At 38.2% G+C, this 12,953-nt stretch overlaps 1 pseudogene; it reads right to left on the reverse strand.

Moving 5' to 3' along the window:
* Nucleotides 1-9,860: 9,860 nt before the first annotated feature.
* On the reverse strand, nucleotides 9,861-10,571 carry LOC146927334 (secreted RxLR effector protein 161 pseudogene; annotated as a pseudogene).
* Between the last annotated feature and the right edge of the window lie 2,382 nt (nucleotides 10,572-12,953).

Consider the following 12,953-nt stretch of genomic DNA (forward strand, 5'->3'; position numbering starts at 1 on the left):
AGTTTAGTAAGTTACAACTTGTCAAAGGCCTACCAGACATTGACTATCATTCAGATGCACTTTGTGGTGCATGTCAGAGAGGGAAAATTGTGAAATCATCTTTTAAAACCAAAGACATTGTTTCAACTTCCAGACCCTTAGAACTACTCCATATTGATTTGTTTGGACCAGTTAGTACTGCATCCTTATATGGAAGTAAATATGGATTAGTCATTGTTGATGATTACAGCAGATGGACTTGGGTAAAATTCATAAAGAGTAAAGATGTTGCTTGTGATGTATTCAATAGTTTCTGCACTCAAATTCAATCTGAAAAAGAATCAAAAATTTTGAAAGTCAGAAGTGATCATGGTAGAGAATTTGAAAATGAGTCATTTGAAGCTTTTTGTGAAAAACATGGAATTGTCTATGAATTCTCTTCTCCTAGAACTCCACAACAAAATGGGGTTGTAGAGAGAAAGAATAGAACTTTACAAGAAATGGCCAGAACCATGATTCATGAAAACGATTTACCAAAACATTTTTAGGCAGAAGCAGTGAATACAGAATGTTATGTTCAAAACAGGATCTATATCAGACCTATTTTGGAGAAAACAGCATATGAACTCTTTAAAGGAAGAAAACCCAATATCTCTTACTTTCATCAATTTGGATGTACATGTTACATTTTGAATAACAAGCTCTACCTAAAGAAATTTGATGCCAAGGCCCAAAGAGGAATCTTTGTAGGTTACTCTAAAAGGTCAAAGGCATACAGAGTGTACAATTCAGAAACACTCTGTGTTGAAGAATCTATGCACGTTAAATTTGATGACAAAGAGCTTGAAGATAAAACTTCAAAGCAAGGTGAAAGTTTTGCAGAGATACAGGTTCCTGAAGCTACTCCAGAACCTGATCAGATAGCTGAATCTGAAGAAAGTCCAGAAGCTGAACCCACATCAGAAGCGCAAGATGAATCTGCTTCTGATGAAGCCCAAGATGGCTCACATCAAGCAGATCCTCCCAGAAACACATTCAAGCACAAGTCTTCACATCCTGAGGAGCTAATCATTGGAAACAAAGATAGTCCAAGAAGAACAAGATCTTACTTTAGACAAGAAGAATCAATGATTGGACTAATCTCAATGATTGAACCTACAACAGTTGATGAAGCACTTTCAGATGATGGATGGATCTTAGCTATGCAAGAAGAGTTGAATCAATTTCAAAGAAATGATGTGTGGGATCTGGTACCCAAACCTCAGCACAAGAACATTATTGGAACAAAATGGGTATTCAGAAACAAGTTGAAAGAGCAAGGAGAAGTAACGAGAAACAAAGCCAGACTTGTTGCACAAGGGTATAGTCAACAAGAAGGCATTGATTACACTGAAACATTTGCTCCAGTTGCAAGATTGGAAGCAATCAGGTTACTTCTGTCTTATGCAGTTAATCATGGCATAGTATTATATCAGATGGATGTCAAAAGTGCTTTGCTTAATGGTGTCATTGAAGAAGAAGTGTATGTTAAGCAACCTCCTGGATTTGAGGATATTAAATGTCCTGACCATGTTTTTAAACTGAAGAAATCACTATATGGCTTGAAACAAGCTCCCAGAGGTTGGTATGATAGACTAAGTAATTTCTTAATCAAAAATGATTTTAAAAGATGCAGGTTGATACAACACTCTTCAGAAGGACCCTTGGGAAAGATATTCTTGTTGTGCAAATATATGTTGATGATATAATATTTGGTTCTACTAATGCATCTCTTTGCAAGGAATTTTCTAAGTTGATGCAGGATGAATTTGAAATGAGCATGATGGGAGAGCTGAAGTTCTTCCTTGGCATTCAAATCAACCAATGCAAAGATGGAGTCTATGTTCATCAATCAAAATATACAAAGGAGCTTCTGAAGAAGTTCAAGCTTGAAGATTGTAAAGTGATGAACACTCCAATGCACCCTACGCGCACCTTAAGCAAAGAAGATGAAGGAGCTAAAGTAGATCAGAAGTTGTACAGAGGTATGATTGGTTCTTTGTTATATCTCACTGCATCTAGGCCAGATATTTTATTCAGTGTATGCTTGTGTGCAAGATTCCAATGAGATCCTAGAGAATCTCATATGACTGCTATCAAGAGAATCTTCAGGTATTTGAAGGGAACAACTAATCTTGGACTTCTCTATAGGAAATCCTTAGATTATAAGCTAATTGGATTCCGTGATGCTGATTATGCTGGTGATAGGATTGAAAGAAAGTCAACCAGTGGCAATTGTCAATTTCTGGGTGATAATCTTATATCCTGGGCTAGCAAAAGACAAACAACTATTGCTATGTCTACAGCAGAAGCAGAATACATTTCAGCTGCAAGTTGTTGTACACAACTACTTTGGATGAAACATCAGTTGGAAGACTATCAGATAATTGCTAACAGTATTCCCATTTATTGTGATAATACTGCTGCTATTTGTTTGTCTAAAAATCCAATTTTGCATTCAAGAGCTAAGCACATTGAAATCAAACACCATTTTATCAGAGATTATGTTCAAAAAGGAATTTTAGATATACAATTCATTGATACTGAGAATCAATGGGCTGATATATTTACTAAACCTTTAACTGTTGAAAGCTTTGATTTTATAAAGAAAAATTTGAACATGCACTACGTGTCTGATTAAAGTTTGCTTGCTCCTGAATAGGATTTTAGGTTCTGAAGTCAGTTCAGAAGCAGTAGTTCATCAGAAGCTCTTTACTGAGGTTCTGAGGAAAACTCGCTTCTGATGATGACGTCAGCGTCTAAAGTCCAGAAGCTGGATTTTATGCTTATGAATAGTAGAGTTAGTGGAAACGGTGGGAGTTACTTTTTATGGTAACTTCTGGCCCACTAACTTGGTAGTTACTCTGAGAGTTTCTGATGTGGCCTATCTGTATTTGTGTATAACTTAAAAGGGCAATGATGATTCAATAGCTTTGAAAGTATTTTCACGCGCCCCCAATTAGTCATTAATGTTATGTTTGTTTGTCTCTTTTGAATTGCAATCGTTTTACTCTTAACACTTTGTCAATTCACACACTACTCACTCACAACAAACACATTTGCTCTCAAACCTGTTATTGCGAAGTAAGCGCATTCTCTCAACCCTAGAACCCTAAAATCTTCATCTTCTTCAAATCTTCAATCATCATCAATGGCATCATCAAGCTCGCAACGAGAAGTCTCAGAATCCACTGCACGAATGATCCCTGAATATAACTACAGAGGAAGAAGCATGAAATTGGAAGAATGGGATTTACAGGTTCAGATAGAGAATCCAGTCGATTTTGAATCATTGGTTTTTCATAAGTGTTGGATCAGAAGCTACTATGAAGAGCAAGGACTCATGCAATACTTCAAGATGTTGAATGGACCAACATACGAAGCACTGGTCAGACATTTTTGGGTTAGAGCAAAGATTTATAACAAAGAAGCATCAAAAGCTGAAGAAAGCCATATGGTTCTGCTCTATCCAATACTGGAAGGGAAATTTAGAGAAGAAATGGGACTTGAGCCATTTACTGGAGATGAAATCAGGTCAAGTATATGTGGTATTCCAGTGAGAATCACACAGTGGCATATAGAAGCTGTTCTTGGTCTAGAAGCTTCCAGAAATTACTCTGGAATTGATCTTTCCAGTACTGATGAAGAACGCATCTGGAAAGCAAGAGCTAAAATGGTGATATACAATTCTCCAAAGGAATGGAAGTATGCTGATTTGGGCATGGAAACTAAGTTGCTTCTGAAGATTCAGAATGGGAACTTACTACCACGTGGTGGATGTGAAAAATCAAATTTAGCACAGAAAGTCTTTCTCCAGCACTTCATCAAGAAGGAAAAGGTGAACGTGCCCAAATACATGTTCAAGTACCTGATAGAGTATCTGAAACAGAGTCAGCTGCTGAATAAACCGTGGGTTCCTTATGGAAGACTCTTATCAGAGATATTCTATCAATGAGGTATTCTGGACAATTTAAGCAGCTCTCAAGCCTTCACAGATGAGCTACTTGATGCTAAGACTGGAGCATTCATAAATGCTCAAACTCTCAAGAATATGAAGCTGATCACCAAGGTCATCGAGCGTGACACTGACCTTAGTGTATCTCATGTCATGTCTGATCTCATGAAAGATTTTCCACCTATCTACAAGCAGGATCCTCTTGATGTGCAGATGTACTTCATCAAGGAGCACTTTGAGGCAACCAACGAAGTCATCAGATTGGAGGATGTACCTGAGGAAATGTATGGCGGTGCTCTGCCACGAGTCAGAGGCAGAAAGTCAAAAAGGAAGATGACTAAGGAAGAATATATGGAGGTTGAAAAATCTGCGAAGAAGGCTAAAGTCATTTCTGATAAGCTTGAAATTGGTGGGTCTGGAATGACATCAATTGAAAAAGCTGCTGAAGATATGGACTCAAAGTTGATGATGGATATGGGTATTGCTCTTGATCAACCTACAATACCAAAGAAGAAAAGGAAGCAAGCTGTAAGGAGGATAAAGGATTTTCCTCATGTTACCCAGAAAGCTGAAGCTGCTTCTGATTTGACTTTGAAGGATTTACAAAGGAAGAAGGCAGAAGCTGAAAAAGTCTTGGAAATTGCATCTGAGCTACAAGAGTCTGCAGTTTCAGAAGCTAAGCAACTGATGTTGATGGAAAGTGAATCTGCTAAGAAGGACTCTGAGTCTAAACCAGAAGAGGTAGTCAATATATCATCAGATTCCGCATCCCCATCATCATCAGACTTTGATGATGATAAACCCATAGCTCAACTTCTTCGAAAACCAGTAAAAAGCCATCCAACATCAACCAAAACCAACAAAAAGCCCTCTCAGTCAAGCTCGTATGAACCAGTTGGTCATATAATCAATCAGAAGTTGGCTGAAATGGCTGAGTAGAGAGAAAAAGTCATTGATACTATTCTTCGCCATCACCCTCAACCTCTTAACATTCAACCACTCAACATGATTCCTCTAGAGGATGTTGAACCAACATCAGAAAAAGCCTCTGAGACAACTCCAGAAGCAGCTGCTTCTGATAAAGTTGTTTCAGAAAGCCCCCATCATCAAACACCTGAACCACACAAACCCACATCACCCCCTCATCAACAATCACCAGTAACTCACATTGACCCCCAACCCAACACTCAAACATCAACTTCATCACAACAAACTCCAGCTGAAACTGTTACTGAACCCCAACTCAACCATCAAACAGAGCAAACCTTGCCCAACCCAACACCCATGGATATTGATAATTCTCAAGTCAATGTCCAAGCCTCAACCTCAACCACACACATTGCTTATGACCAGCCATCATCCTCAACTCCATCTCAACACATCACCATTCCAGCTTCTAGCCCTGTTCAAGACCTTGTCCTTAGTGATTCTGATCTAGAAACTCTTGAACAACCACCCCCTAACACCCTGGAATCTGGAGATTTTGACGTTGAGCTACTCAAAGTCCTTTCTGAAATGCATGATCTGGTGGATCAAAGAAGGACAATTGATCTCACCAATGCATATGAAGAAGCGTGGGCATTACTTCAAGAGAGAGCTAATGAAGTGATAAGGGCTGTCAAAGACAAGTTCATCAGAATCAAGCAAGCTTCAGTCAGAAGGTTAATGGAAAATCTGAAGCAAAGTCTCAGAGTGAGAAGTCCAAGACTGCTTCTGGCAAATAAGCCATTCTTCTCAGAGATGGACTACTTGACCAGAGACTCAAGGATGTTCAAGCTTCTGAGGCAACAGATGGCACAGCAGCAGCAAGAAGCTAGAGCAAGGGAACAGGCTCTTCTCCAGAGGCAACAATACCTTGAAGAACTGTTGCAGAAGCAAACGGAAGAAATGGAGAAGATGAAGAAACAACAACAAACCCACCCTTAGTTGCACACCTTAGTGTTTTCTTTTGTTTGTTGTTTGTTTTAGATCTTTAGTTATTGCTTCTGAGACTCTCTTGTTTTACTTCTTAATGTTTCTGAGTGCTTAATGGTTCTGACTGCTTAGCTGATTCTGATTCACATATGCTTGGATATCTTTGTTCATATACATATACATTGCCTTGATTTATTCAGTCATTCTTGCTCTGATTATATTGTTGATAAGATAATAGGTTCTGATTTTTGTTATACTCTCTTCATGTTTGAGTCTTTCTCAAATCTTTTTGTCTTTTATGTTTTTTTTGATAATGACAAAAGGGGGAGTATATGTGATAATATTTAAAGGCTCTGAGCCCCATTAATAATATTTGAAAATTATTTTGAAAAACTTCTATCATTTTTTTTACCTTAAGGGTATAAGCTATGAACGAAAGAAGGAGTATCAAATTTCAAATAAAATTAATTGAACCATTCTTCTTTTCTACAAGTTAATTCTTTCAATTGTGCTCTGATATTTTTTTAAGCGCTAAAATGAATTTAATTAACCTGGATAGAACTTAGGGGGAGCTTACAAACCTCACCTTAAAGACTATCAGACTCAGGGGGAGTTTGAGCTTACAAACCTCAGATTCTGAGCGTACAATCCTCAGAACCCCAAAGTCAACTTGTTAATTAGATTAACAACAATTGATCAATTTTAAATACTATTGTTTGTCATCATCAAAAAGGGGGAGATTGTTGGAACAAAATGTGTTTAACAATGAACCTTAAAGAGTTTTGATGATAACAAGGTATTAAAAATTGTAAATTGGACTAGCTAATATTTGTTCAAGTGTACAGAACCATAATTAAAAAGTTACATCATTTATTGGTTCTGAATGAGCAAATAAAGAGCAAAGGAAACAACAAAATTTTGAAGCTTGGATGCTCCTGAAGGCAACGTGCTACTGAAGAGAAAAAGCGCTTCTGAAGAAAGTATAGTGCTCCTGAAGATTAGTGCTACTGAAGACAAGAGGTCCAGAAGCCACAATATCAGAAGTTGTATTATCAGAAGTTGCCTCATCAGAATCCATTTCACCAGAAGCTGAAGATCAACTGGATTTGCAAAGATTCAAGGATTGAAGAATCATCACTGCAAAAGCTGTCTATTGGATTCGAAAACACAACAAAAGATTAGTGGAATTTTGCAACGGTCATTTCAAAGGTGTTTGAAGGCATGGGTTTGCAATTTTGGATAAAAGCGTTGACATTGTACTTTGTACGAACTGTACAACCACCTTCTCCACTACTCTGTTTTGTGTCCACGCTACAAGACAAGAAAACAGCTCCAGAATACGGTTTCGCCTGCATATATGTTCCTTTGGATAAGGAATGGATTTCAAATTGGTTCTTCATAGGACAACAACCAAATCAGGCAAAAGTTCATTGGTGAAAGATCAAGCTTCAACAACGACTCTTTGATGTGCTGGCAATTTCACAACGTCTCTTTCACACCTCTATATAAAGGAGTGAAGACTTAGAGATTTGGTAATGCGGAACAACAGACTCTCAACATTTTTACAAGTGTCAAACCTCTGCTGAAATTGTTTTGCATTCACTTCGAATTTCTGTGTATCAAATTCATATCTTAGAAATTCTTAGGTCATTGAGTCTGTATCTGATTTGTATTGTGAGCACCTCTGATTGTATATCAAGTGTTCAACCTTAAACAATTTTCTGTGTAATTTTGTTTAGATAGAAGTCTCTTGCAGTTGTGCTTGAGCAGAAAGTCTCTTCATTGTGTTCTTGAGCATATGAAGTCTCTTGCTTGTGTGCTTGAGCAAAGGAAGTCTCTTGCTTGTGTGCTTGAGCAATTGTAATCAGATATTACTCTTAGTGAAATCTCCTTGGAAGTGCAAGGGGGACTGGACTACTTCCGGTTTGTGGAAGGAACCAGTAAAATTGCTTTGTGTCGTTCTTCTTCTCTCTCTGTTTATTCCGCTGCATTTAGATTCTGATTCTCACTTCAGAAGCTGTCTCACTTAGCTTCTGACCAGTGTGTTCAGTTTTTAGAGAAACGAAGAATTTTCAAAAACACAATTCAACCCCCCTTCTTGTGTTTTTCTCACCTTCAGAATCAAACTCCAACCATAGGTCGGCAGTGTAATTGCTTTGTTTATGCGGCTCCAAAGTTCTCATTATCCCACATAGCTCGGAAATTAAAGAGTTACCAGCAATAATTGGCCATAATAGTTTCTAATAATGCCACCATATGAAGTGGCTCTAGAAGTAGTTGCACCATCACATTTTATTTTTATCCATAGTTACATCAGCAAAGTCATCCTCTGCATGTCTCTTATCAACAATCTCTTCAGCTTGAATTATGTTGAGTAGGTAGCTTTAAACTTTTAACTCTAGTCAACCTTACGATATAATTGATTTTTGTTTTCACTACCTTTTGGATAATTCTTGCACAATAGACTAATTGTAACATTAGTCTTTTGCATCTAGGACAAAGTATCACCTCTCAATTCTTATTACATTTCCACTGCAAAAACTCCAATAAAGTATCCACGACCTTAGGGTAAATTTTATTCTAAGTTTCTTCTTTAAATTTCTCAATCACTAAATCATTATCTTCATACTTTACAAAGACAACTTTGAGCATGAAAATATTAGAACCCGGATATACCTTTTCATTAGCATATTGTTCAGAAATTTGGTCTTCTTTCAGAGTAACTTCCACCATACAAATTTCAGGCATTTATGTAGTTAGACAACACTTGAAAAGGATCTTCATCGACTTTCATAGGTAGTTTTACTTTATCTTCGAAGACTAAGTGTCCGTCTCCAATTTCTTTATGTATTTTATCCGTGAAACGAACACAAGGGTTAGTGTGTTTTTCCAAAAGTATTATGAAATTTACAATACCTTCTTCCTCAAATTTGTTTAGGAGGAGGCATTTTATGACCATCACTGTTGCGGATTCGTTGTGAAAACCACACCAATAATAAACTTGATGGGTGGAGCAAATTAATACCAAGCAATCAATTGAAGCGTATGACAAAAATAATTCAAACAAAAATAAACAACAAGAGAGGAGAGAGAGAGAGAGAGAGAGAGAGAGAGAGAGAGAGACAGAGACAGAGAGAGAGAGAGAGAGAGAGAGAGAGAGAGAGAGAGAAAACACAAGGATCTGTTTACCCAGTTCGGTCTAATGATGACCTACTCTGGGGGAGAGAGCAGCTCTCCGTTCCACTATAATGATATGAGTTTCTTTACAAAGAGATGTCAGAGGGTTACAAAAATCAGTCTTCAAACCTAATTCTACCCAAAGTCCCAGCCTCTTCCCGTGACCAAGAGACTCACTCCTAATAGTGCTTTGTTCAAGGTGAATCAAAACAATCCCAACCCTAGTGTTATTGCCAAGAGAATTCTCTATAAACCCTAGTTTTTATGTTGGCTTCTAAACCCTATTTTCTACTCTGTGTTTCATCTGATACAAGGTTTATATTTATAGTAAAAGTAACCCCCTTAAAATATGGAACAAATCTCCACTGAAAAATACGTTTTCTTTATTTCCTTCAGCGTACCATCGTGCCACGTTACGATTCCATCGTGGCACGATTTTTCCAGTGCTTGCCTCAGGATCTGAAACCACCAATCGTGGCACGTTGCTTCTGATCGTGGCACGTTGCTCCTGATTTCTGAACCTGATTTTAAGTTAACTCTTACAATTCTACACCTTGACTTCAAATCAGTGATGATGCCAATTTATCCATCAATCACCTTGCTGCTCTCTCCAACCTTCATCTATTCTTCAATGAAGTTAATCAAGTCCAAGCAATGTTTGAATCTTGATCTTGGTAATGATTTGGTGAACATGTCTGCTGAATTGTCTTCCGATGCCACTTTCTCCACCATGATCTCCTTTGACTCAATCATGTCTCTAACAAAGTGCAAACGAATGTCAATGTGTTTTGTTCTTTCATGCTAGACCAGATGATTTGCCAAATGAATGACACTCACAATATATCTTCACACACCCTTGACTAATCCCCATTTCTCCAATCATACCTTTCAACCAAATGGCTTCCTTGACCACTTCAACAAGGGCTATGTACTCTGCTTGAGTTGTTGAAAGAGCTACAACTGATTGTTGATTTTCCTTCCAAGTTAATGTTGTACCGAACAATGTAAACACAAATCCGGACAAAGATTTTCTAGTGTCTACATTACCTGCATAGTCCGCATCCACATATCCTTCCAAAGCATCCCTTCCTGGTTGTGAACTTGTATACTTCAGACCTCCTTTCAAAGTCCCATTCAAGTATCTCAGAACCCACTTCAAAGCTTGCCAGTGCACTTGACCCGGATTTGCCATAAACCGACTTATCACACTTATTGCATAGGATAAGTCTGGTCTACTACAAACCATACCATACATGATGCTTCCAACCCCACTTGCATAGGGAGTACCCTCCATCTTCCTTTTCTCTTCATTGGATTGAGGACACTGCTTTATAGACAACTTTGTGTGATGACGAAGAGGAGTGCCAACGACTTTAAAATCTTTCATTCTGAATCGCTCCACCACTTTCCTCAAGTAACCTTGCTGAGATAAGAACAGCTCACCTTTGTTTCGGTCCCTTATGATATCCATACCAAGTATCCTCTTTGCATTACCAAGATCCTTCATCTCAAATTCATCATTCAATCATTTCTTGAGCTTCTGAATCTCTTGCATTTCAGAACTTGCCATAAGAATATCATCTACATAAAGGAGAAGGTAGAGAATGACTTTCTCATTTCTTCTCATCATGTAAACACAACTATCATAGTTGCTTCTCACAAAACCAGCCTTTATAAGGAACTCATCAAACCGACGATACCACTGCCTTGGACTTTGCTTCAACCCATACAAAGATTTCTTCAACAAACACACTTTTGTATTATCTTCCATGAAACCTTCTGGTTGTTGCATATAGATAGTTTCTTCCAACTCTCCATGTAGAAATGCGGTCTTCACATCCATTTGTTCTAACTCAAGATCATACATGTTAACAATCGCCATAAGTACCCTTATAGAACAATGTTTTACCACCGGTGAAAATATTTCATTGTAATTAATCCCTTCCACCTGAGTAAAACCCTTTGCTACAAGTCTTGCCTTATACCTTAGTGCTTCGACCCCTGGTATACCTTCTTTCTTCTTAAACACCCACTTGCTTCCCACTACCCTTTGATTCTTAGGTAATGAAACAAGTTTCCAAGTCTGGTTCTTTTCCAATGAAAGTATCTCCTCATTCATTGACTTCAGCCAGTCCTTGATTTCATTGCTTTCTAATTCTTCCCTGAAGTTCTTTGGTTCCGAGTCTTGCAATTCTTCAGCTGCATTCAAAGCATAAGATATGAGGTCAGCATAACTGTATCTATCAGGTGGATTAATTTTTCTCCTTTGCCTATCTCTTGCTAGCTGATAGTCAGGATCAATTGTTTCTTGGCCTTCACTCTCATCAGGTATTGGAGTCTCATCCTCCTCTTCCCTTTCATCAGTGGTAGGCTTCACCTCAAACTGAATTTTCTCTATCCCCGTTTCTGAGCTTGTATCTAGGTCTTTGCACTTCATCCCCATGCGGGTCTCATCAAAAGTAACATCCCTGCTTATAATAAATTTTGATCCTCCAGGTTCCATCTTCCATAGTTTGTAACCTTTCACACCTTCTGGATAACCCATGAAAATACACTTCACAGCTCTAGCATCAAGCTTGTCTTGTCTCACATGAGCAAATGCTAAAGCTCCAAAAACTTTCAAATTAGAGTAGTCTGCCGGTCTCCCACTCCAAACCTCCATAGGTGTTTTGAGATCTATCCCTGTTGATGGACATCTGTTAATCAAATATGCTGCAATACTAACAGCTTCTCCTCAGAAACTCTTGGACAATCCAGCTCCCAACATCATACACCTCACACGCTCCAATAAGGTCCTGTTCATTCTTTCAGCAAGACCATTCTGTTGAGGTGTGTATGCTACGGTTCTATGCCTCTTTATACCTTTTTTCCTGCAAAACTCATTAAACTGCTCTGAAACAAACTCCAGGCCATTTTCAGTTCTCAACACTTTCAGTTTAGTTCCAATTTGATTTTCTATAAGTGTATGCCATTCTTTAAATTTTTCAAAGGCGTCACTTTTATTCTTCAGAATGTAAACCCATACCCTTTAGAATAATCATCAATAATAGACATGAAATATGAACCTCCCCCATGAGTTTTAACTGATGCTGGACCCCAAAGATCCGAATGAACATACTCAAAAGGCCTACTAGATTTATGCACACACCCCCCCCCCCCCCAAACTTCACTTGTGTTGTTTGCCTAATGTGCAATTATCACATAAATCTAGTTTGTTCAATTTTTCATTCCCTAGCAAACCTTGTTTAGCTAGCTCAACTAAACCCCTCTCACTGACATGCCCTAACCTCAAATGGCACAGTTTAGTTATGCCCAGAGTGTCTACACTAGCAACCGATGCATGACCTATAACAGTGGAACCATCTAAAATATATAAACCATGTATTTTAGACCCTTTAGCTATAACTAATGCACCATGAGAAATTCTCATCATACCACGTTCAATTCTAGTACAATATCCTAGACCATCAAACATGCTTATAGATATTAAATTTCTCTTAAGTTCAGGAATATACCTCACATCCTTCAAAAGGAAATCACGGTCATCAAACATTTTGAGACGGATAGTACCCATACCTTGAATCATGCAAGCCTTATTATTACCAAGGCGAACAAATCCACCTTCTTTCAGCTCCAATGTTTCAAAGTACTCCTTTCTCGGACAGATGTGATAAGAGCATCCAGAGTCCAAGACCCAGCCCTTTTCAGGTTACCAACTTGTCACAGTTAGTGCTCCAGCACTCTCATAACCTTCCTCTTCACTTGCAATCTGAACGGATGGATTACCACTTCCATTGCCCTTTCTCTCCGGACAATCTTTCTTGAAGTGACCATAGTTGTGACAAATAAAACATTTGTACTTGTTTTTATTATCACCACCCTTTGACCT

This window comes from Medicago sativa, chromosome 4, assembly GCF_051527215.1.
Source record: "Medicago sativa cultivar Bolivia chromosome 4, Bolivia_mono, whole genome shotgun sequence".
Taxonomy (NCBI): domain Eukaryota; kingdom Viridiplantae; phylum Streptophyta; class Magnoliopsida; order Fabales; family Fabaceae; genus Medicago; species Medicago sativa.